We start from the raw sequence: 25,113 nt of genomic DNA, 5'->3' as shown, positions 1-25,113 counted from the left end.
GACCCACAGACCAACAGCCTCAATGATAGACTGAGTTGTGGTTGGTTTTGATATTTAATGTGTGTGTGTGTGTATGTGGTGTGCTATATGTGTGCAGGTGCCTGAGAAGGCCGGAAGAGGGTGTCTGATCCTCTCAAGCTGGAGTTACAGGCAGTTGTGAGTTACCAGACATGGCGCTGGGAACTGAACACCAGTCCTTTACAGGAGCAGCAAGCACGCTTAGCCACCGAGCCTCCCTCCAGCCCATAGACCAGGTTGTTGGTTTTCTGCTCTTCTCTTGACCAGCAGCAATGCTCACACATGCTCTGGGTGTAGAAGGACACATTGGTTATTTAGCGAATGTGTTCTAGACTGGAGACAGGGAAAGAACAGCACACTGGGTATTTACAGCAGGAGCCCGTGGGCTTTCTGTTTGAAAGGTGACAGTTTCCAAGCCTAGGAGGTTTTGTTTTTCAGTTAATGCTACACTTTTCTCTCTTAAAGCTTTCCTTCTTTCCTCGCGTGATTTTGTTCAGCCACTTTGTTGTTATAAACTGAATTCTTGTGCCTCTGTAAAATTCATATATTGAAATCATTCCCCAAGTGGTGGCATTCTGTGCTTTGTGGGTGACTAGATCAAAGGACGGAGGCTTCTTGGAAGGGATTAGTGCCCTATGAGAAAGGCCGCAGGATGCTCTTCTGTGTTTTCTCTACCATGTGTAAATATAGCAAGGAGGTAACTGCTGCAGCCTTCTGAGCCCTGGTTGGAACCCAGTCCACTTCCTGCTTGTAAAACTCCACACAATAAGTGGTTATTCTTTGAGTCCCAATCTGTGGTTGTCTGTTACAGCTGTCAAGGATGACTGAGCTCTCAGTAACAGAAGATTAAGGAGGCAGCTGGGAGGGTCACACAGGCCATCATTCCCATCCAGTGTCTGACTACAGCTCTCTTCCTGGGGGTCCGCTACCTAGGAAAGACTCCAGCCCAGGGGTGCTTCATGGACCAGTCTTCTATCGGCCATGCCTGGGAAGTTAGAAGGCCTGGGACGTCTGGGTCAAGATCAGTCCTGAAGCAGCACAGACTCGAGAACCATGTCCTGGTGGGCATAAGGCAACTTTGGGCCATGAGAAACAATAACCTTTACTGGACAATAAAAAATTATCATTTCATAAAAAGAGCACCAGAGAGCATCATGACTTCGGGACAGTTTACGACGTTACAAAGTTGGTGTCAGCCTAAGAATGGCAGGCACATTGATTGAGTGCAGGGAACAATTTATAAACCTAGCACATGGCTTCTCTTCCCTTTTTTAATAATCAGGAGGGGCAATCTTACAGGTTATCTAGAGGTGGCCTTTCTCTATCAAGTTTGCCGTTTTTGTCTTTTCAATAAGAGCCATCCATGTATAGAGGCCTCATCTCTCCAGTTTACAGCCTCTTTATTTTAAAGACCCTTGATCTTGCAGGCAAGTCTGGCTGCTCGTACTTTTCTGCAAACCTGTTTGTGTGTGTGTGTACGGTAGCTTAGAGTTTGAATGGGTTGGACTGTGAGCTAGACCAGCAGCCATTCGCAGAGGCCTAGTCTTTCTCTTCATTTGTAGTTGGATCTAAGCTGCTTCAAGGCACCCTTGGAAATGCCCCATCAGAATTTATTTCTAAGAAGGGCCCATCGCAGAAGCTATGACTCCATCTGGATCTCACTTCCTGCCCCACCCTAACTCCTGTGTGTCCATCCACGAACTTCATCCATCAGCGCAGGCAGCAGTGCTCTCCCAGTGAAACTGACCCTTCTCTTTTCCAAACTAGGGGAGCTGAGAAGCACTTTTACTCACCTAGTCCTCGTCACGGGGCTCCTCTGGCAGTTCCTACACCATCAGCTAGTCGACCGCACAGCCAAAGATTTGTGGTCCCTCACATGCCTTGCTTCAGAGAACCATGGCCTTTAACAGCTACCACAGGCGTGCGATACGATGAGACACAGACGTGCGAGGACACAGGGGCTCCCCGGTGTAAACATCACAGGTGATGGGGACACTCCGGCAGTCGAGCTGCAGGGGTAGCAGCCCCTTTCTCATGGGAGGGTGACAGGCTGCAGCAAGCACATCTTGGCACGGTCACAGACACACCATGACTCTGTGGCCTTGAACTGTTATGCATGTCCATGTTACACAAATTTGGAAGTGGCCTACCTTAACTTTCCCAGGCCACAGCTGCCTTTTCATAGGTGAGGTGCTGAGCAATAAAATACCTTAAAAGCATTTCAAAGTGCTTAGGTAGGAACAGGCTACCCAAGGCACACACACTTGCTCCGCCTCTTTTCCTCCTGGCTCCCAATTTCTGTAGGTGCCAGGGAAAGAGCAGATTAAATCTGACATTGGTGAGTACCGGGGGTTGCACTGTAATGCCGATAAGTTCACTGTGGTATTTCAAGTCGGGAAACATGAGACCATAATATATGAAGTGGAATTCGAAGTACTGACCACGCTCTCCAGGGAGCTTTTAATAGATGTGAGTAGCAGTACTTCTTGAGAACGTGCCCAGAGGTCTGGCTCCAGACACATGCTTTCTGAGTCTGAGAAGTGGAGCCTACGGAGGCGCTATGGTCTGGAATAGTGTTTCTTTGTTTTCCCAGGGCTGGGGTCAGTCTTTTTACTTTCCCAGTCTAGGGTCTGATAGGGCCCGGGTTGGTCGCAATGCTTCTTCCTGGTGTAGGCTGGATGATAGGGTCTCAGCTTATCTCCAAGTGGTCATGTCAGCCTTCAGGCCTTGTTTTTCTGCTGTGCAGATGAGCAGTGCACTTTACCTTTCCGGCTCTCACTGTTCATTACTAGCTTCTTTCGCTAGCGACAGGCCAGGTGCTCCCACGGGTTTGTACACAGGGTTAGGGCGGAGGACTGGCATGAACCTGGGAGCTTAAGGGTGCTTGTCATATGAGAAAGCTCAGGACATATATGCAAAATGAGGAAATGTGCTCTCCACCGACTGTCTAATGTGGGGACATGAATCTACTTCTAGCTAAGCGAATGCTGTTCTGTTTTTTTCCCATGTGAATTGGGTATTGTTATTTCAAGAATTGTGTTGGAATTTGGATTGCGATTGCACTGAATCCGTAGATTGCTTTCAGTAAGATTTTTTTTTTTACTATGTTAATCTTACTGATCCATGAGCATGGGACATCTTTCCATCTTCTCTCCATCTTCTGATACCTTATCCAATTTCTTTCTTCAAAGACTTGAAGTTTTTCCCATACAGGCCTTTCACTCGCTTGGTTACCCCAAGACATTTTATGTTCTTTGTGAATATTGTGAAGGGTGATGTTTCCTTGATTTCTTTCTCAGCCCACTTTTTGTTTGTATATAGTAGGGTTACCATTTTTTTTTTAGTACATCTTGTATTCATCTACTTTGCTAAAGGTGTTTATCAGTTGTAGGAACTCCCTGGTAGTATTTCTTGGATTGCTAAAGTATACTACATGTCATTTGTAAACAGTGATACATTGACTTCTTCTTTTCCAATTTGTACCCCCTTGATCGCTCTCTCTTTTCTTTCTTTCTTTTTTTTTCTTTTGTCTTATTGCTCTAGCTAGAACTTCAAGTACTTATATTGAATAGATATGGAGAGTGTGGACAGGCTTGTTTTGATCATGACGATGAGGTGGGTGTGACTGCACAGCACAGTAGGACTTAGAGGAGCAGAATCTAGTAGGTGTTGGCAGTCAGGTCACTCCACAAATTCTCTCTCTCTCTCTCTGTGGTTTTGGTTTTTCAAGACAGGTTTCTCTGTGTAGCTTTGGTACCTGTTCTGAAACCAGCTCTTGTACACCAGGCTGACCTTGAACTCACAGAGATCTGGCTGCTTCTGCTTCCCTAGTGCTGGGATTAATGGCATGCCCACCAGCACCTGGCCCAAATTTAGTTTCTTAAAGTAAAACTGTATACTTCAGTGCATGGTAATTCTCCTAGAACCTGTCTATGAGGACTGGGTAGAACTTCATGATGAGTGCTTACTTAGGAAGTTCAGGGCCCTTGGTATGATCTCTAGCACTGAAAAAAAATCTGTACATGTAGAATGAAATACAGTATCAAGGATTAGATCCTAGAACAAGAAAAGAGCTAAGAACAAACTAGTCCAGTGGGGTGAACATGGGCTATGATGAGTAAAAGAGAAAGAACTGATGATGTCTAGCCGATGGTCTGGACACCTGTGTTAGATGCAAATGAACATTCTGAAGGCTTTGGAGTCTTTACAAATGAGGACACAGGTGCAGAGGCCTTGAGAGAGGCCAAGACCACGTGGACATAGACATGGGCACTGCTCCCCTGTGCTCCACTGCACTCCCCTGTGCTCTCCTGTGCTCCACTGTGCTTTCCTGTGCTCCCCTGTGCTCCACTATGCTCCCCTGTGTTCTCTTGTGCTCACCTGTGCTCCACTGCACTCCCCTGTGCTCTCCTGTGCTCCACTATGCTTTCCTGTGTTTCACTGTGCTCCCCTGTGCTCCACTGTGCTCCTCTATGCTCCCCTGTGCTCTCCTGTGCTCCCTTGTGCTCCCCTGTGCTCCCCTGTGCACTAGCGCTGCTCCTCGCCTCCCTCCTGGGGTCTTCCGGGGGTGCCACTCTCTGTTTTAGTAGTGCCCCCTGGGTCTCAATAGTGCACATTTCTAACCAAGGGTTATGCTGCTTACAAGGAGACCTCTCCCCCAGTGTACTGCCTCGCAATTCTAGACCCCCAAGACCATCCATGACACAAGGAGCCTCTCACCCAGTGCATTGCCTCCCAATTCTAGCCTCCCCCCCTGAATCATCATGACACAAGGAGACCTCTCCCCAGTGCACTGCCTCCCAATTCTAGCCCCCCCATCATCCATGACACATGTATGGTTGTGTAAGAATAGTGTTGGAAACACCAAGGTAGCCTGGTTGCCAGGGCAACAGTGTCCTTTGCCCTGAAGAGCATGTTTTCTATTCATGGTAAAGGAATCACAGGCATCAATAATTGTAGACCTTCCTTGCTTGCTGGACTTGCTCTGAGCCATGGGTCTAGGGCTAGGCACAGACTTATAAGTCAGAAATTCACTCCACCCCCAGAGCAACGAAGAACGGGATCCTCTGATGTTTGCGATTGCCTTGGGATGGGGCTTGGCTTCCTTCTGGGTTGCAGCTGCTCAGTTATTCTTTCTGGAAATCTGTGCTACAAAAGCTAGAGTTCTGTACTCTCCTGAGCCTTCACAGGCTGCAAATCTTCACCTGTAGAGTTGGACCAGTCTGTCAAAGGCTCCATGCTCCTTACTTCCCAAAATACCCTTTGCAGCTCCTTTAGATAATTCTCTTTCAGAAATCATTTTTATTTGTCTTTCAGATTTTAGGGTTCCCCAGCTTTTCTCTCCTCTTACATTTTTCACCTATTTTTTTTTTATATTTTTCTTTGGTTTCTGGACTTGTCCTCCTCTACATTGTCTTTTCTGGCCATGTCATTTGAGGTTTTATTTATCATCACATTTTCTCAGTTATTTTTACTTCCTCAGTGTTAAACCACTGTGATAAACACCATTGAGACATATGGCTTTTATTGCAAAATGTCTGCCAATATTAAAAATGAATCTCTCCTTGATCCAAAAATTACATTTAAAATAATTTATTTAGCAGATAGCCTGGCAGATATGGGAAATAGTATATTTCTGAGAGTAACTTTGGCACTGTGGGGTATAATATTCAAAGAGTAAAAATAAGGCTGGAGTCCTAGCTGAGGTAAACATTTGCTCAGTACAGGAGGGCTTCAACTTGATCCCCAGCACAGAGGGGAAGAGCCCAAAGCATAAAGACAGCAGTGTTGACAATGGGATTAAAATATTCATCAGTAGAGGACTGACCAAACTCTCAGACATTTAAGGAGGGAATACTATGTAATACTTAGTTACAGAGAGATCTCCGGCTACTGATAGATGATGATCAGAAAATTTTTCAAAGATGCTGCTATGGAGAGTGGACTGTGGGGGGAGCAGGGATATTCTTGGACATGTGTAGGATGTCTCTAGAAGGATATAAAAGATGTTGGTGTTATGGAATAATCTTTTTGTACATTTTGTCCCTTTGCCAAGACACCTTCTGATTGAATTAATGAAGAGCTAACTGGCCAATATTTAGGCAGAAAGAGTTTATTCAGGAGAGTCAAACAGAGAGGATGCTGGGAAGGAGAAGGGTGGAGTCAAGGGAATCTCTAGCCAGATGATGAAGTACATGATGAACATGCCATACTGAAAAAAGGTACCACCACATGGCAGAGCATGGATAAGAAATATGGGTTAACCTAAGATGGAAGAGCTGGTTAGTAACAAGCCTAAGGTATCAGCCAAGCATTTGTAAGTAGTAGTAAGTCTCAGTGTGGTTATTTGGGATCTGGCCGGCAGGGCAGAGATGACTGGTAGACCAAACAAAACACTCTGCCTACAAATGGTGCCCAACATGGGGCTTCAGATATAGCGATTTTGTTTATCATTTGTTATAAAATAAAACTCAGGAACAAATATTAAAGATAAAAACCTGAGATAATTGAAAGCAACCATGACATACACCACTACCATCTGCTTCCCAGCTCAAAAGGATCATGCAACATTCTGGCTCTGTTTCTTCTTCCCAGGATCCTTTTTCTCCCCAGTCTGTCAGGGAACTAACCTGTGATCCATCCCAACCAACTGAATATGAATGCAGCCTTGTGAACTAACACTTGACTCCATTGGACATACAACCACATGTTGTAACATGTTGGTAACTATCAAATACCGGGAGAAAACTGTGTATGTAAAAGACAAGGGTGGGAAGGAAATTTGATTTTCCTCTCTTTTTTATAACCCATGAATTTTGTAATACAAAATATCTCATCACAAATTTAAAGTGTTATATAGACAAATAAGTTAATAAAATGAGACATTTGACAGATAAGAATGTTGAATTCTGTGAAGCGCATGACCGCTTAAGGAAACAGAAAGAAATGGACACAAGCTCTACACCCTCATCATAACTATGAACCATTCTGTGCCTGTAGTCTGTGGCTGATCTTCCAACACACCCTGTCTCTGTAAAGGAAGTCACAGCTGCTAGGTAGGAAGGGCCTGGGATGCTGGGGGTTGCTTTTCTTTTGACTCTCAGTAGGACTGGAAACTATTAACAATTGATGGGGAAAGAAGGAAGAAATATTGTCTTCTTTTAAACTGTTTCTAAGCAACTGGATAATCCTTTTAGCTACCAGATTTCAGGATTCATAAGCTATTCTGTGCACCCGGGGTACATACTGCTGCTGAAGGCAGGGAAGTTTCCACATCATCCACCTGAAGGTTATTGATCGGTAGCCCTTTGATCTGCTCTGTCCTCACTTCTGCCTTCTCATTCTTCGACTGAGTTTTAAATTTTGCTGATAACACTCTAACCATCAGTTCTTTTATTGCTGTTTTCTTTCTGAAAAACAATCTTACTCATGTTTATAGACAGAGCATTTCTCTCCTCTCTGAGAAACAACCGCAGTATTTTGGCCTCTTCCTACGGTTGCACTTCTCTACATGGCTGTCTTAGGTCTCAGCTGTTCTCCATCTTGAAAATCAGGTCCTCCCAGTTGGATCTAAGGTTGGAGCTCTGAGCATTTGGAAGGTTTTGAGCAGTACTCAGCTCATGTGATCTGCTGAGCTTTGTAGCTGAGCATCCTGGATTCTGACAGTTGTTGGGGAATATTGTTCTGAGGTGTGTTGTTGCTTTTGTTTATTCTGCATTTGTTTGACTCTGTGAAGCTGTGATTCTCTGCCTGTCTAAAACACTTGATGGTCTAATAATAAAGAGCTGAACGGCCAATAGCAAGGCAGGAGAAAGGATAGGTGGGGTTGGCAGGCAGAGAGAATAAACAGAAGGAGAAACAAGAAAGAAGAAGGAGTAAGAGACCAAGGAGAAGAGGACTCCAGGGGCCAGCCACCCAGCTACACAGCAAGCCATGGAGAAAGAAATAAAGGTACACAGAAAGAGAGAAAAATCAAAGTCCAGAGGCAAAAGGTAGTTGGGATAAGTTAAGTTAGAAAAGTTGATTAGAAACAAGTCAAGCTAAAGCTGGCCATTCATAACTAAGAATAATAATCCCCTCTGTGGGTGATTTATTGGAGAGCTGGGTGGTGTCCCCACAAAAGCCAAAAGAGTAAAAATATCATACAACAGGTAGTGTCTTTAGGATATTATCTGCTGATTTCTTCAGATTTCTGAGCAGAGCTTATTGTCAGTTGCTGGAGGCCTTGACCTCTGAGAACAACTTGGAGGAAGTTGAAGATCTCAGTATTAGGACAGCTCTCTGGGATATTGAACCAATAGTTCTATAGTTACTCAAGGAGTAGCTTACATTTATGGGGCTGCAGACAGATCCATCCTTGACAAGAGTTGTGAGATAGGTTGAAGACCTGTTCTGTGGCCTGATTCAGGGTTGCTTTCTTTGGAAAGGTGCAGTCTGAGGAACGTGACCATGCAGAGAAACTGGAGAGGGTGCAGAGCCTCTTGGGAGATGACCTAGTGGCTAGCGTGATTTGTCTTACTCTCTACAGTGAGTGGAGGCCAGTGCCCACCCCTAGTTTGAATTTGCTGCTCCTATTGGTAGTCTTTGAGGTTAAAAACTTTGGGCATTTTTGGGGGTCTCCTATTGAGTTTTCAAGTCCACATAGAGGCCTGAGTTCACGCCTGGAGGGTGGAAGGAACTAGCTGGGATGGGGTCCCAGTGTGGAATGGCTAATGTGCCCTTCTAGGGATTCTGATGCAGCCAATGTGGTTGGAAATTCCTTTGGGTTTTACCTACAGTATTGATACTGCTGACATCCTTTGTGAGTGTCAGAGGCTTCCTGTGGACCCATTCCTCCAGGAATCCCAGTCATCACAGACCAGATTTGAGCTGTGCTGGCAGAAAGTGCTATGCACACTTGCTCCACAAGCGAAGTTCACACCAACTGCATCCTCACCAGGGTGGACATAGTGGCAGCCAGAGCTTACCAATGCAGTTGTCTTAGTTAGAATTGCTATCACTGTCATAAAACACCATGACCCAAAGAAACTTGGGGAAGAAAGGGTTTATTTGGCTTACACTTCCATATCACTGTTTATAAATTGATGGAACTCAGGACAGGAACTCAGAGAAGGAGCCTGGAGCCAGGCGCTGATGCAGAGGCCATAGAGGGGAGCTGCTTACTGGCTTGCTCCCCATGGCTTGCTCAGTCTTTCCTATAGAACCCAAGCCCACCATTCCAGGGATGGCACCTCCCACAATGGGCTGGGCCCTCCCTCACCAATCACTAATTAAAAAATGCCTTTTAGGTTTGCCTTTAATCCCATCTTATGGAGGCATTTTCTCACCTGAAATTTTTCTCAAGGTGAAAAGACCAAATTCACAATTGTCTAATTGAAGCGAGTTGTGTTGTTGGTCATCAGGTTGTTTCAGCGTAATTGGGCTTTCTGAGAGCAGGCCCTCCTGGCTTCTTGAAGTCCCTTTCACGGGAGAGATAAAGGGGTGAGAGAGTCGGCCGTTCTACATTGTTAGAGAGACGATATGAAAGGGAAGGACCGAGGGTGAGGATGTAGATCATTCGAATGGTGTCGCAAGCAGTTAACCTCAGATCTAAGAAACAGGAATTTATTCTTAATTAGAAATAGAAACCTTAACTTGCAAGGGCTTGACAAAGGACAAACAGGAACTTATTCTTAACCGTCTTAGCTGCAAGCAGAACCCATAACCTGCAAGTTATATTGTTCCTGTTGCGTGTCATAAGGCTCTCCTGACTCGGATGACTCCAGCTGGTGTCCAGTTGACAGAATCAGTAAGCACATAGGAAGAGGCCCTATAAAATATGCAGAGTGAAGGGCAGTGTACTGTATGGGCAGGTCTCTCTCGTATAACAGATTTGATCAACAGAGTTACGTTTACTAATAAAAGTACATGTGGGTAGGCTTAAGGATTCATGAGAAGTTGCTAATACGGATTGCCTTGAAGACAAGAATTGAGGTGGTAATAACTGCACCCCAACCCTGGAAACCACAGCTTTAGGGTCAGCTCCATGCCTGGGGACTCTCTGAGAGGCCCTTAGTGCAGCTGGTGGGTTCCCTTCTACCAGGAATGGCCGAGGGAAGACAGCACGACCTTTTCAGAGTCTGGGGTCACACTCCTTGCTTCCCATTGGTGAGGAAGAGATACTCTGCTGTTTCCCTGAAGTCAGATGGTGAAGACCAATGAGTCCCCTAGGAGGTCCCCAGTGTCTGCAGGAACAGGATACAGTAAATCCTTCCCCACTGGATGTCTGTGTGACACATGAGGTTCATGCCTGCTGCCCTGACGCAGAACTGTGAGCAAAGATGGTGGGTACATTGTAAAAGGACAATCGAGACGGGGCAAGGAGTGTGGTCATAAAGTCCTATCCCCCAAGAGAGGTCCTGGAGAGCCAGCGAGTATGCCAGACCACCCTGGAAACAGGGTGCAAGACCCAGGGGACTGTGGGTAGGACAAGACTGCTGCTCAGTTATGTGCATATCAATGCCACACATCAGAACCTCAGCCAGGATCAGCCAGGTGCCAAAGTCTCCGATTCCCTATCCCGGTGTATGTGTGTGTGTGATGTGTATGTATTATGTGGGGTGCGGTGTGTGTGTGTGTGAGTGTGATATGTATGTGGTGTGCAATGTGTGTGTGTGTGTGTGTGTGTGTGTATCTATACAGCAACAAGCTAGCATTCCGCCGATCTGCCACTGGCCTGGGTTCCTGAAGTGAAAGACATGCGACTATTTCTAATCTTTATTTACCCAAATAAATGGAAGTCCTGGCCCCTGAGTCCCCACACTATGAAAGAACTACTTGGGTGTTTTCCTATTACTGCACTCCCAGGTGCCCAAACCTTGTCCGAACAGAACCCGAAAGCAGCATTTCCTTGCTTCTGGTCAACTAAACTAAGAGTTCCACTCTGTTTGCATTAAAGCTCTCCAGGAAACTGCTTTCCCATGGCGTTTTTCACAAGGTGCAAATAGCCAGTCCCCTGTCTAAGTAGCACCGAAGGCAAGAACTCACATTTACATTTTGGTCAAGGGAAACTGAGTCTCAGTCAGGGTGATGCTCCACAGCCAGACAGGCATCACGGCAGATGAAGGGGAACACAGAGGTCCTGGGGGGCGATTTTAGTAGTGAGCAGAATTACATACAATGTCTTCCTGAACACCAACATTGCCACTGTTTCTAGGGCTGAATCACCTGAAAGATGCCAACAGTAGACATCTTGACACACCTGGACACAGCTGGAAAAGGCTTCACCTGCCATGGCTCTAGGCAACTGATAGCGCTTCTACTCGCAGGAAGGAAACGCAGACCTGTAGCTCATTCAAATCTCAGGGTTTTTTTATTTGCTATTTTTTGTTTTTGTTTCTTGCCCAGGTTTCAAGAAGGTCTCTGTTTAGGGCTCTGTGGATTACATCTATTTTGGGCTCATTCTTACCTGAATTATTATGATTCTATAATAAGCAAACCTTCAGAGTACTCTGGGCACAGTGGTCCTTGCTGTTGGGTCCCATTGCTGGGAAACATCTGCTGTTCTTTTCTTTCCTTCCCCTCTGTTATTTTAATCATGAGGATGTCTGTTTTCCTTTCATCTGGAGGAAAGGGCGGCAGATGTGCGAAACGGCGTCATTAGCTTGGGAACAGAGACCCATGCTCCCTCCATCCGTTCTCTTGTCTCAGCACAGCCTGTTATCCTAGCTCCAGCCGCCTGTCTCATCCCTCCATTCTAGCCAACCTGGGTTCCCCGCTCCTACCAACACACCTGGGCACTATGCATCTTCAGTTTGAAAATGTCTGTTTCTCAGTTCTCTCACATCTGCAGCTCACTGAGAAATCCTCCCTAATGATCTAGTGAGAGGCGCACTCCAGAAGGCAGCTCTGTCATCTAAGTGCTGGTGGCAAATGCCCCCTTGTTCTTCATTATGCCGCACACGAGATCATGCCGTACACGAGTCTTCTTCCCTGGGTCCTGTGGAACAGCCTGTATCTTTGCTAACTCTAAGCTATGGAAGCTGTAACTGCAACTCTGAAGCCCTGAAACCATTAGGGGGCACTGGACAGAAGATGCTACCCATGGTTTCCCTTACCCGGGGTCTCTGGATTTCAGTACAGCTCACGTTTTCCTCTGAGACTCTTCATTCCCTCAACAGATGCCTTGCTGGTCGCATCCATTCTCTACTCCCCTCCCATTGGTTCCTTCAAATATGTTCCTCTGTGGATTTCTTTCCATTTAATCATTTTAGATAAAACTATCCACCAGCTTCAAAGTCTTTTAAGTCCACCTTGAAAAGATGAGGTAATCCCAGCACTCGGGAGGCAGAGGCAGGCAGATCTCTGTGAGTTCGAGACCAGCCTGGTCTACAAGAGCTAGTTCCAGGAAAGGCTCCAAAACCACAGAGAAACCCTGTCTCGAAAAACCAAAAAAAAAAAAAAAGAAAAAAGAGAGAGAGAGAGAGAGAGAGAGAGAGATGAGGGAGGCTGTAATAGAAGGCCAGAAGAAACTAGAAACTTCCAAAGCACACTGCTGTTGAAAAGTAAGAACTCTCATGCCTGGTAAGCAGTGACATTTATACGTGACCTGATTTTTAGAAAACTTGTATAAAAGACTCATGGAATTTTGGCTGCACCAGGGCCTGGTGGCTGTGCCAACAGTTCACATGAAATAAAAATGTGGAGAGCATGTGAATCGTCATTGCCCTGTCTTGGCTGCATCATGCATGAGGAGGTTCCTATTTCCATTAGAGATATTAAGAGTGGAATGACATTTCTTCTCATCAGACTGTGGTTAAATGGTTTGTGGGATTCAAAGATGCAGCTGGGTGAAGAAACAGAACACAAGGGTGATCGCTACCACAGAACTTTCCAAGATGTTAACAAGAAATGTAAATGTGATATTTCAGACAAGTGGATACAAGTGGCTAGGAATTCCCAGCTAAGTGGTGATGTGGGATTCCCCTCTGTATGCTGTGAATATCATTGGTTAATAAAGGAACTGCTTTGGGCCTATAGCAGAGCTATAGGGGAACAGAGCTAGGCAGGGAAAACTGAACTGAATGCTGGGAGAAAGGAGGCAGAGTCGGACAGAAGCCGCGCCAGACACAGGCTGGAACTTTACCCAGCAAGCCACAGCCTTATGGCAATCAATACACAGATTACTAGAAATGGGTTAAATTAAGATGTAAGAGTTAGCCAATAAGAAGCTAGAGCTAATGGGCCATGCAGTGATTTAATTAATATAGTTTCTGAGTGGTTATTTCAGGGCTGAGCAGCCAGGAACCGACAAACAGGCTCCTCCAACAAAGTGGTAGAGACATGGTTTTAGCACCCAAAGAAGTACACTTCCTTTATTTTGGGGGGGGGATGGAAGAGTTTATTTTGGCTTATGGTTCCAAAGAGATAGAGTTCATCATGGTTGCAGAGGCACAGTAACAGGCAGGGGAAAGTAAAGCACAGTAGCAGGATACGGAAGCTGGTTGCTCATATTTCCGTCCACACATTGGACACAGATTGAGAACAGCAAATGAGGTGAAAATGTAAACTCCAAAACCCACCCCTAATGATATGTTTTCTCTACCATGGGTCCAATTCCACAGAGTCCTCAAATAACATCACCTATGGTGGCTCAGCCATTTAAGCCCAGCACTTGGGAGGCAGAGACTTGTGGATTTTTGTGAGTTCAAGTCCAGCCTGGTCTACAGATGAGTTCCAGGACAGCCAGGTCACCACTGCAATGAAGAAACACACTTCTACAGAGAGTGAGAGGGCTTCCAAGCTGGCTTAGGTTAAAACTGTTGCAAACCACCAAAGGACTGCTACCCCTGCTCAATAGCTGCTCTGATTCATCCCACCTCCCCTTTCAAACTGTGATGTTCTGGGTGACAGAAATTACTTTGTTTCTTCTTTTAAAATATTACCAAATTGCTTAAAATTTGGGATTTTAAGTATTTACAGGAGTTTAAGCTACAGACTTCAGGATTTTTTTTTAAAGTTAAAATATATACTTTTATTCTTTCAAAGTTTCATAATTTATTCAACGTGTATTGATTATAGTATTACATATTAACTTATTATTATACCTTTACCTCCTTCAGCTCCCCTACTGCAGTCTCAGCACATCTTCCGCATAACTTCATGTCTATTTTACTGTTATTAATAACTCACTGAGTACAATTATTGCTGTCCATATGCTCACTGGTGTTTGGCCATTTACTGGGTCATGAGCAACCTACCGGTAGCCACTTGTCTGAATGAGAGTGACTGTCCCTCCCTCGGCAGCTATTAACTGCCTCGTTCCTTCCAAAGGGGCGGCCCCCAAGGCTCCTTCCCCGTTTGTGCTGAAAGTTTGGCTAGCAGATAATCACAGTCAACCATGTCATGTCGTGTTCAGACAGACTTTAGGATTCCTCCACAAAGCCGCTGCTTTGTCCTGCTCCCAGCATGGTTGAAGCCACCTGTTACACAACATGGTTAAACAGTGTTGGGAAACAGATGTGGTGAAACCCGGACTTGCCATTCTGACGTGCTGAGCTCTGACTTGAAGGCCCCCCTTCCAGACGTCGGCATAATTAGGGAAGGGCAGAAGGTGAGGACCCTGGGCTCAGGTCGCTTCCTATGGCCTTGTTTTTAACTACTCATTACGTACTTATTTTAACTACACATCATCTAGCTCATGTTCCCAGATCAACATGTGATTTTTACCCCTTCTTTATCAAACAATAGCAAAGAGCTGTGACCCAGGGTGATATCAGATGCCAAGATTTTTATATCTAAGTCTTCAGCGAGGAAAGGCTTTAATTTGTGGTACTATTTTGCTTTGAGAGGGTAGGAGTTTAGGTTTGAACTCGAGACATGTACATCTTTCTTTAGATGTACCACACTCGTGGGGAAAGAGTTTTCTCAGTGCCCCAGCTTTTGCTCAGTAGCAGCAGGTTATAGTTGCTGTAGCCAGACCTGCGTTTCTCAGACTGTGCTTCTTTAAGTTCTAGAACACTTTTCTTCCCTAGAGATGGATTGATGTGGACTGCACTGTTGTGATTTTATTACTTATTCCTGTGGAGATGATGTATAGAACCTCCTGGGTGACTCTAAAAAAAGATCTCTGGGTTTGGGAGGACAAATACTACATAGCTTCTCTCCTCTGGAAAAGATGACTCAAAAAGAAAATGGAGAGACTATTGACAAATGGGAAGTGAAAATAAGGAAGACAAAAGGAAGGTACAGTCAAGTGAGGGTGGGGCTAAGGAAGGAAGCAACTGGGCCCAGTGCAGGGCGGGGTATAAGAGCATCAGTGTTTCCCTTGATGCAGTGTTTAGAACAAGGCAGACCTGGGAAAGGGATGGATGCTGGGCATACACTAAAGCAAATTTCCGTGAAGGATTTTTTAAATTAATAATTATTATCATATACACACATGTGTATATATGTGTGATATGTGTATATATGTGTGTATATATATATGTGTGTGTGTGAGTGTGTGTGTGTGTGATATGTGCATCTCTTTGTGTTTTTCCGTCTGTGAGCTTGCAGACATCCCATAAGCCCCTGTGGAAAACAGAGGCAGCTTGCAGAAGTTGGTTGTCTTCTTCCACAGTGGGTTTCAGCGATCGAACACGGGTCATCGGGCTTGCTCAGTGAGTGTTTCTAAGTGCACCGCCTTACCAGCTCTGGGAATACTTTTCTTTCAACGTGTATGGCTGCATCTACTGTTGGCTATGCAGGGCACGGGTTACCAGCTCCTTGCAAGGGAGCCTCCTGAGGGTGCAGCAGAGTGGGGTGAATTTACTGAAGGCCAAGGTTCTGAGCAAGGGGTTTTGCGAGCCCATACTTCTTCCGTGAGTGGTAGGTAACTTGGATTTGGGCTGCGCAGTAACAAATGCGTCAGGACCTGACATTCCCACTCCATTCACCGAGTGGAGATGTCAGTTGCTGTCCCTATGAATGATGCCGCCATCCACCTGCTGGACCACAGTGAAAACCTTAGGCATCCATACCTTGCTCTTCCCATGGTCTCAAGAGAGGGGCTATTGGGAGGCCCTGAGGGAGCAAAGTGAAGCTCTGGAGAAATATTACCAATCTTCATAGTTTCCATGTGAGCCCACACCTCAGTTCCCCCCTTGTGAATTACGGGAGCTGGATTTCTGTGGAGGAAGGCCGCTTTCTACTCTAACACTGGCACATAGTACACAGCAGGCAGCTTAGAGAGATGCTGAAAAGTCCCCCGGACCATCTCCATACACCCAGCAAAGTTACTGATTAATTAAAACCAGTAGAACAGTTTGATTTGTAAATCCCCCTTTCTTATTCCCTGATTCTCATCCCTTGGGAATTACATGGCCTTGCTAGAGAACCATCTTTGAATATCTCAAAGTCCCCCTCTGGACGTAAGCAGTTTCTCTATATTTTGAGGCCTCCAAAGATGAGGCTGCCCGTCAAGAATGTCATGGGTCCCAGGATGAGGTGGCCATACTGCCTTCCCAGGCAGGACAGGTAGAGATGGTGAGCATGCCTGTGTGCATGTGTAGAGAGAAGGGCAGCAAGGCATGCTGGTTAATGTTCTCCTTGGCTTCATACACCTCACTGAGCCGATCCAGCAGACGGACTATTCAGTGGTCTCTGGAAGGAGACCCTTCCTGTGCCATGCTCATGTTCTATTAGGCAGGGAAAGCCAAAGCCGTACCTTCTGATGAAAACATTTTCTGATGATGTGGAACAAACATTCTGTTTCTCATCATCCCTCAGAACTGAGCTGCACTTGAAATCAGGTTAACAAGAGCTAAATTTAATCATCGTGTGACCGGATTGGGCACTCGCATCCTGGGGTATCGGGTATCCTACTTTCTGTTGCTCTTCTCGGTTTCATCTCCTTATTTCCTTAGGGACTGCAAAGCTATGGGGCAGCAAAATAATGAAATGTGGTAAATCTGGTCAGAGAAAAAATATGACTAAAACACTTCCCTTTGGTTCATTTCTATAACCCCATATTAAGTGTAGGTTATTTTGGTTTACAAAGTACAAAAGCCAGCTCTTAGAAGGAAAGAGGCAGGCAGAATTATTGCTTTGCAGGTTACAGGGATTTCTCTACTTTATAACATATAAAGGTCCTTATATATAATATACTTATATGTCTTTATTATAATATATACTTACATATTATAATAATATGCATTTATTTATTATACTTACATATTATAATAAATACATATTATTAAAATATAATTATTTATTCCCACATGCACAGTTTTGCTGAGCTTTCATAGAATTGTCTGAGAGGGCATGTCATTGGTCCCCAGCACACACAGAGGGCTCTTCTGCACTCAATGCTTCTGTCCTCACCACTGGCCAACTGTATGGGTCTGGAGACCAGAGGGGGCCAGGAAAATGTGTCACTCTGAGAAACTTTGGACTCGCTGGTGAAGGAGACGAGTATCTGGCCTTTCTGTTGGTAACTGTAGAAAGTAACACTGTTTCTCGGGTAAGTCTCAGCTCAGCAATGTAAGCTAAGATCTCATCCTTCTAAGCAATCAAGCTGTAGACACTATTGTTGATGCCCCGGAAACCCGTACCCTCCAGTTGGTAGGCTCTGCCCTTCACAAGACACCAGGACCATTTTGTAACTTCCTTTCTTGCACCCACAGTGGTCCTGACATTTATCAACTGCCAGGATTCTGAGCTGGTCTCTCACCTTCTCTCCTATTCTCTGAGCCCTAATCTAACCATGCCACAGCAGCTACAGTAACCTGCCAAACCCTGTCAGATTGGGCCACTCTGTGGAATAAAGCAAACGCTCTTCACGGGCCCATGGGACCCGGTGTGGTCAACTTCATCCTCCCCTCTGGCTTCTCTACTCCAGCCACTCTAGGCTCCTCGGTGCTCCTTGAACCACAGGCTGGTTTTGTGCCTAAGAACCTCATCTTTCTTCCCCTGCTGTAAACCAACGTCATCACCCTCTTAAAACCTCACAAGTGCTTGACACATGGCAAGTACTTTAATGAATATCCCTTTTCTTTTCCCAGACAGGGTTTCACTGTGTAGTCCTGACTGTCCTGGAATTCTGCAGACCAGGCTGGCCTCAAACTCAGAGATCCACCTGCTTCTGCCTCCTAAGAGCTGAGGTTAAAGGCATACACCACTACCACCCAGCTAATGAGTAACTTTTTAAGATGAAATGAAGATATTTTGAGAGTAAAACTCTATGACATACTAAGGACCTAAGCTGGCTTAGGAAATGAACTACAGTGGGAAGGAATTTGCAGGGTCCCTTAGCCAGCCCATCTCTGTACAGTCACTCTGACATCTGAAAAGTACGTACATTTGAAATGCTCTAACTGTCATCTGAAATAATATACAACATGAACATTCTAAACATAAACACATAAGGGTCATGCATCTTTAAATCTTTTTATTGATTATTTATAATTATCAGCAAATAGTCATATATTAGCATGTCCAGAATAAAAGTAGATCAATGCAGTTTGAAAACAGAGAGTGAAAATTGGTTGGTAAGCCAGACAAATAAGAGTCATTCAATGAGATGCTCAAGGTTTTATCTTGTGACAGATACAATAAATAAAGTAATAGACACAAATAAAGTAAAAATAATTGTAATATATAATAAAAACATAAAACCAAATACAATTATAGCAAGCAGCTAATATACATGAGAAATATTTTTACATAACTATAAATGTGATTCTTGGCATTGAGTTTTGCCTATTTTCATAAGTTTGTTTTGGTGTGGTGGTTGATTTCTAAATCTCTGGATACAGGCAAACATAAAATCGCTTATTGTTTAGCCCTGAAATGGCCCTGTAATGCAGAATTTTAAAAAGTAAGGATTTTTGGAAGGGGTCCAAACTACAAACAAAGCATCAAGACCCTATAGAAAGTAAAATCTTTTTTTCCCAATTGACTGCAATTATTTTGGCTCTCAGAAATTGAAGTCTTTTAAAAACATTTATTTTATGTTTTGAGTGTTTTGCCTGTATATATATATATATACATATATATGTATATATATATATATGTGTGTATGTATGTATGTGTATCGTGTGTGACTGGTGCCTGGGAGGTTGCAGAAGACGTCAGATCCCCTTGGAGCCTGAGTACAGATGGTTGTGAGCAGCTCTATGGTGCTGGGAAATAAACATGAATCCTTGACAAGAGGAGCAACTGCTCTTAACTGCTGAGTCATCTCCAGCCCCCAGAACTGAAATCTTTAATATGAACCAAAATCTTCATTGCTTTCTCTGGTAATCTGAGCACAGATTTTTGGGGTGTGTGTGTATTTCATTAGAACAATTGTAAGACAGAAATGTACTATAATGAAAACAGACTCATAGAGATTCATGTTAGCACAGAAAGCCTTGTATGTGGACACTCATCTAAAATGAAGAACTAGTGTTTGGGCTGTGGCTCAGTTGGTAGAGAGCTTGCCTCACACGCACAAACCCTGGATTCAGTCTCCAGCATGGCGTAAGTTGAGCAAGCCATAATCTAGCAGCCTGGAAGCAGAGGTGGGAAGAGCAGTTCACATTCCACCTACACAGTGAGTTCAAGGCCAACCTGGGCTATGTGACGCCCGTCTAAGAAGAAAGCAGAAAGGAATATTATGCTGTCAGTTTCTAAGTAGTCCAGATTAGTAGAGTGGAGGAAGAGGGATTATAAAGATTCTGTGAAGAACTGGGAAGTGCTGTACATTGCTTCAGTGTAGACTCATTATCTAACTAGTTTGCCGAGTTGAGCAATACAGTGTCTTCCTAGCTTAAGGTGCGGTGATGGAGCAGCTCCAGGAAGCACCCGGGAAGCCTGGTCCAAGAATAACCACGTGTGTGGATGACTGTGCTGACCACACATGTATATTTCAGTACATCACTCTTGAAACGAAATACATTTCTACACAAGCAAAACAATGTACTGGTCTTTACTGAGGTCAGCTGACTTTCCACAATATGGGCTTCATGAGAAAGAAGCATTTAAAATGGGCTTTGAATTAAATGTACTTTCTTCCTATGAAGATGATAAACTAGGAACTAGAGATAGTTGTGAAATAGAAGTACTCACGGTAAGGCACAGAGGCATAACTAAACTAGGCATAACTCCGGGAGCGGGAGCCACAGTCACATGGGAAGGAGGTTAGGACTTGCTTTGTCTAACTCCAGTGTTTTGATGAATTGGTAGCAACAGCAAACCATATGTAAACAATCATGGGTCAGCTTACACTTGATTCCCTGCTGGGTCTTTTATATGATGAAGGATTATTGTAGTAGGACATGCAGTGAAGAATTTTGACTTTAAAAATATCTTTGGTATGTTATCAAATCCATTTACAGTCTTAAAGTTTTGAAAGAGAGGAATTCTCATTTGTGAGAAGCACTATTTGTAGTTCTCACTCCCGTTCCTTTCAGTGTTAGAGGGTTGTTCATGGAGGACGAGAGGGGATTCTGGACACTTGCTCCATCACCTATCTAACCCTGAGCCTGAGCCACAGCTGACATGAGTTTGCTAAAGACCAGACTCTGCCTTCAGGGCAAGGCCATCCCTCTGCAAACTGAGGGTCAGCTTTGAGATACTCCCCCCACCGGCCACTCATGACCAGCCACTGATGTGAGCTGAGTTAACTTTTAAATTGGTTGTGCATTGTCCCACACCCTTCTGGCTAAGCAAACCTGGCAGTAACCGGGGAGTGCCGAGCTTTGGTAAACACCATCAGAAAGTGCCAGAGAGAAACAACGGGCTAAATACAAACACCAGTTTGACTGAAAAACCCTGTTAATGGAAACTGTAAAAGAAAAAAGCACTTTGTATCCGAGTTTTACCTCAGAATGGTAAAAATTCTTTTGTTCATGCCTAATGCTTGCTTTTTTGCTATAAAAAGTGGAGTTTGGAAACTGCTCATGGCCACAGTCTCAGAATCCCAATCTGGCTGTGGTCACTGCTATAGCTGATACGTTTTTGTGCCCTGCAGAGATTTTCCCTTTTTCTTTTCCTGGAATGAAGTTTGCTTCTGGTTTAATAGACTTGGCGGTTTTCCTTCCATCCTTGTGCAACCCCCGGACCCAACACTACATTGGATAAGGTGGTACATGGGAGGCAGATACAGGGAGATCTCTGTGAGTTTGAGGTCAGCCTGAACTTTATAGCAATTCCAGGCTAGCTGGGGCTACAGAGTGAAACTCCTTCTTTAAAATAATAATGTACCATATGATGGAGGAGTTACTTTCATTTAATAAAGAAACTGCCTTGGCCCATTTATAGGCCAACCCTTAGGTGGGTGGAGTAAACAGAAAAGAATGCTGGGAGAAAGAAGCCGAGTCAGGAGTCGCCATGATTCTCCCACTCCAGACAGACGCAGGTTAAGATCTTTCCTGGTAAGCCAGCTCATGGTGCTACACAGAATATTAGAAATGGGTTAGATCAATATGTAAGAGCTAGCCAATGAGAGGCTGGAACTAATGGGCCAGGCAGTGATCAAAAGAATACAGATTCCGGTGTAATTATTTCGGGGCATAAGCTAAGCCATGCGGGTGCCGGGGACGCAGCCCCACCGCTCATATTACAACAAAGGGGTGCCGGGGACGCAGCCCCGCCGAACTCCACGTAAAACCTGAGAGGGCTGAAAAAGGACAGAGAGAGAATTTAAGACAGCTTTATGCTGTTTGTGGGTTGTGTGTGGCAAAGAAATTGTCCTGACTCAGCAACAGGAAAAAACTGGCTGTTTTAAAATGCCGGCTTTCTGGGCTGTGCCGCCATCGCGATCTCTGTCTGGCTCCTGCGGGAGAAAGAGTCTTTGAATGGAGCATTTGGAGTAAAGTTCTACGGCTTGCTTGATGGCAATGTGGACTACTGTGTGCCTGGAACTGTGAGTGGTTCAGGGGCACCAAACGGCTCAGAGGCACATGCAGCTCCACCACGCTACTGGTGCAATGTGCAAGGATCAGAGGCACGAGCGGCTCCGCCATGTTGGACTGGGCGGGGCAAGCAGGCAGTACCTGTTTTTGTTAGCGATTTAAAAGCACAAAACAAAGTGCTCCTGGATAGTAAAAAACTTACAGATTCACAATAGAACTGATTCAGACACTGTTGGATGAATGTACGTAGGCTTGAGAGAGAGAAAAAAATATATATAAAGAATAAAGTTAATGTTTTTAAAAAAGGGTAAAGTCTTTAAAGAGACAGAGTACAGATAGTTATAGATTAAAAGAAATAAAGAAAAATAAGCCACGTAAAAATGGAAAATTCACAGAGAGTCTGGATTCTTTGTATTATTGTGTTTTCTTTAAAATTTTTGACTGTAAAGGAGCTAAGTGCAGAGAGACATTTCATTATATGGGCTGCCAAGCTAAACCAGAATGGATACAAGGGTATTATGATTTCAGAATATGGGTCTAAGGATATGATGCTTTGGAGAGGGTCTTCTTTTGTTTTCACAGAGGATGCGACCCTGTGGATTTCTTCTATCCCAATATGGTATGATAGACCACGCCCTCCTGAAAGGTTACTGTGAACCCCTTCAAAAAATTACTTCACAAAACTGCCAACCGAGATGACCCTGACACACAGGTCACACCATGAAAGATCTGAATAACAGCGCCCCCATTCAGCAGGAAGCAGTTTGGAGAGAAAACTGCGCCCATGTTCCCATATATTGTTTATAAATGTTTTTTACATTTAAAGGGGGATATGATATAGATATGAATAATTTGCATTGGTGTGGATTTGAAGGTCAATTTTGTTATATGTATATGCATATTTCTGATCTTGATTAAGGTATTGTGATTGTGTAGTTCATTTAAAAATATAATGTATAATTAAGAAATATAGGTTAATGGATAATCATCAATAGTCAAGCTTGTAGTCATGTTAGATTTTCTAGATATATAGAGATATATTTCAGTTAGATAGACATTCTTCATATCTTTCAAAGACTGCAGAATATGGCATTTAAAATATTTTAATAACTTAGGGTTTTTCATGACAATGAGACACATCTGCTCCTGGCAGCACCAGCTACTTCAAGAGGAAGATGGGCATTGAAGAGGCTCCTTATGGAGTTTGATAGCCATTTGAACAAGAAACTGCTCTTGCCTGGACTGTTGCATAAACTGGACACAGAGAACCCGCAGAAAGAGGACTGCTGAACTTGCCTAAAGGTGAGATGGTCTTTCGGGGTTCCTGACTCATGAAAGAGTCTATGAGACATTCTGCAGGACACAGCAGAAAGTGACTAAACTGTCTTTGGAATTTCCTGCTTGATGAAAATGTCTGCTGGATACTATGGGCCTGTAGGCTGAAGATGGATGCCCCAACAGTACAAAAGAACTTTGGGTGACTGTCCAGGCAGGGAGATTTCTCTGTCATTTCTAGAGTTTTGGATCTCTTGTTTGCTTAGGTAATATTATATCCTTCAGGAGTCTTTGATGGAGTTGAAGAAAGGTTAGTTATAGTTATAGTTTTCCTTAGTTATGATAAAGGATAAAATAGATATAAATATTGTAACTGTAATTCTTGCTTGATAACTGTTTTGCTATATGTAATCTTACTATGTTAAAGTGAAAGCCTTCTTTTTTTATTTAAACAAAAAAAGGGGAAATGATGGAGGAGTTACTTTCATTTAATAAAGAAACTGCCTTGGCCCATTTATAGGCCAACCCTTAGGTGGGTGGAGTAAACAGAAAAGAATGCTGGGAGAAAGAAGCCGAGTCAGGAGTCGCCATGATTCTCCCACTCCAGACAGACGCAGGTTAAGATCTTTCCTGGTAAGCCAGCTCATGGTGCTACACAGAATATTAGAAATGGGTTAGATCAATATGTAAGAGCTAGCCAATAAGAGGCTGGAACTAATGGGCCAGGCAGTGATCAAAAGAATACAGATTCCGATGTAATTATTTCGGGGCATAAGCTAAGCCATGCGGGCGGCCGGGTGCCGGGGACGCAGCCCCACCGCTCATATTACAACAAAGGGGTGCCGGGGACGCAGCCCGGCCGCTCATATTACAACAACCATATAAGAAAATTCAGTAACTTGCAGCATTCTGTATAGAACAATTTACATGCCTTATAATACTGAAAGTTTGCAAACAACTTAAGTATTAATCAGTCGGGAGCTAGTTAAGCATGGCATATACACATCCAATAAAACACTGTGCAAAAACTGGGAAGAAAAGAGCCGAGTGAAGCAGGAAGTCCCAGGGCAGCACACACAGCCTGCATCTCACCCACAGGCCCAGTCTGGAAGACTTCATCTGGGTTCTGGGAGACCATCCCTGAAAGAGCAATTGAAGGTGGTTTTCACTTTCTAGAAATTTATTACTTTATGTGTATGGGTGTTTTGCCTGCATGACTGTGTGCCATGTGCAAGCCTGTTATTCACAGAGTCCAGAAGATGACATTATATCCCCTGGAACTGGAGTTATATATTGTTGTGAACCACCATGTTGGTCCTGGGAACTGAACCTGGGTCTTCTGGAAGAGGAGTCAGTGCTCATAATTGTTAAGTCATCTCTTCAGCGACCATTTTTAAAAACTTGTTTACTGAATTGCTCCATGTTACTCAAAAATTTTTATATAACTATGTATTAATTTTATAGTGGGGGGATAATATTGTCCATTGATCACTACATAAACTACAATTTTCTCATCATGATATTCTTCCTAATAGAATGATTTCATGTTAACATTTCAGGCATTAAGCAATTCAAAATGAGAAAGTGACCATATTTCTAAGACCATGGGACCTAAAATAGATTTATCTTTAAAAATGCAAAAACTCATATCCAAGGCACATACAATATTTTCCTCAGGCATGAGAGTATTAAAATGAAGATGTTTAAAACTACATAAGATACCACATCATAATTTATATAAGAATAGACTTAGGCACCTTTTAGTTAATTCAAATCAGGTTGAAAATTCTATTAGCTCTAGAAAGAACTGGCATTTGGAACAGAAAAGCAGCTTTCTAGCTGGCTCTTAAAGGATCTGAATGCATGCCAATGGTTTATGTAAAGAATGTCTGTGGGTACTTCAGTCATGTTTGTTCTCAGGACAGAGCAGATGGCAACAAGGAATAAAATGTTATTGCCAGATGTA

The sequence above is a fragment of the Chionomys nivalis genome, chromosome 14 (assembly GCF_950005125.1).
Source record: "Chionomys nivalis chromosome 14, mChiNiv1.1, whole genome shotgun sequence".
Lineage (NCBI taxonomy): Eukaryota > Metazoa > Chordata > Mammalia > Rodentia > Cricetidae > Chionomys > Chionomys nivalis.
The sequence above is the reverse complement of the archived record's forward strand: the minus strand, read 5'-3'. Positions refer to the sequence as shown.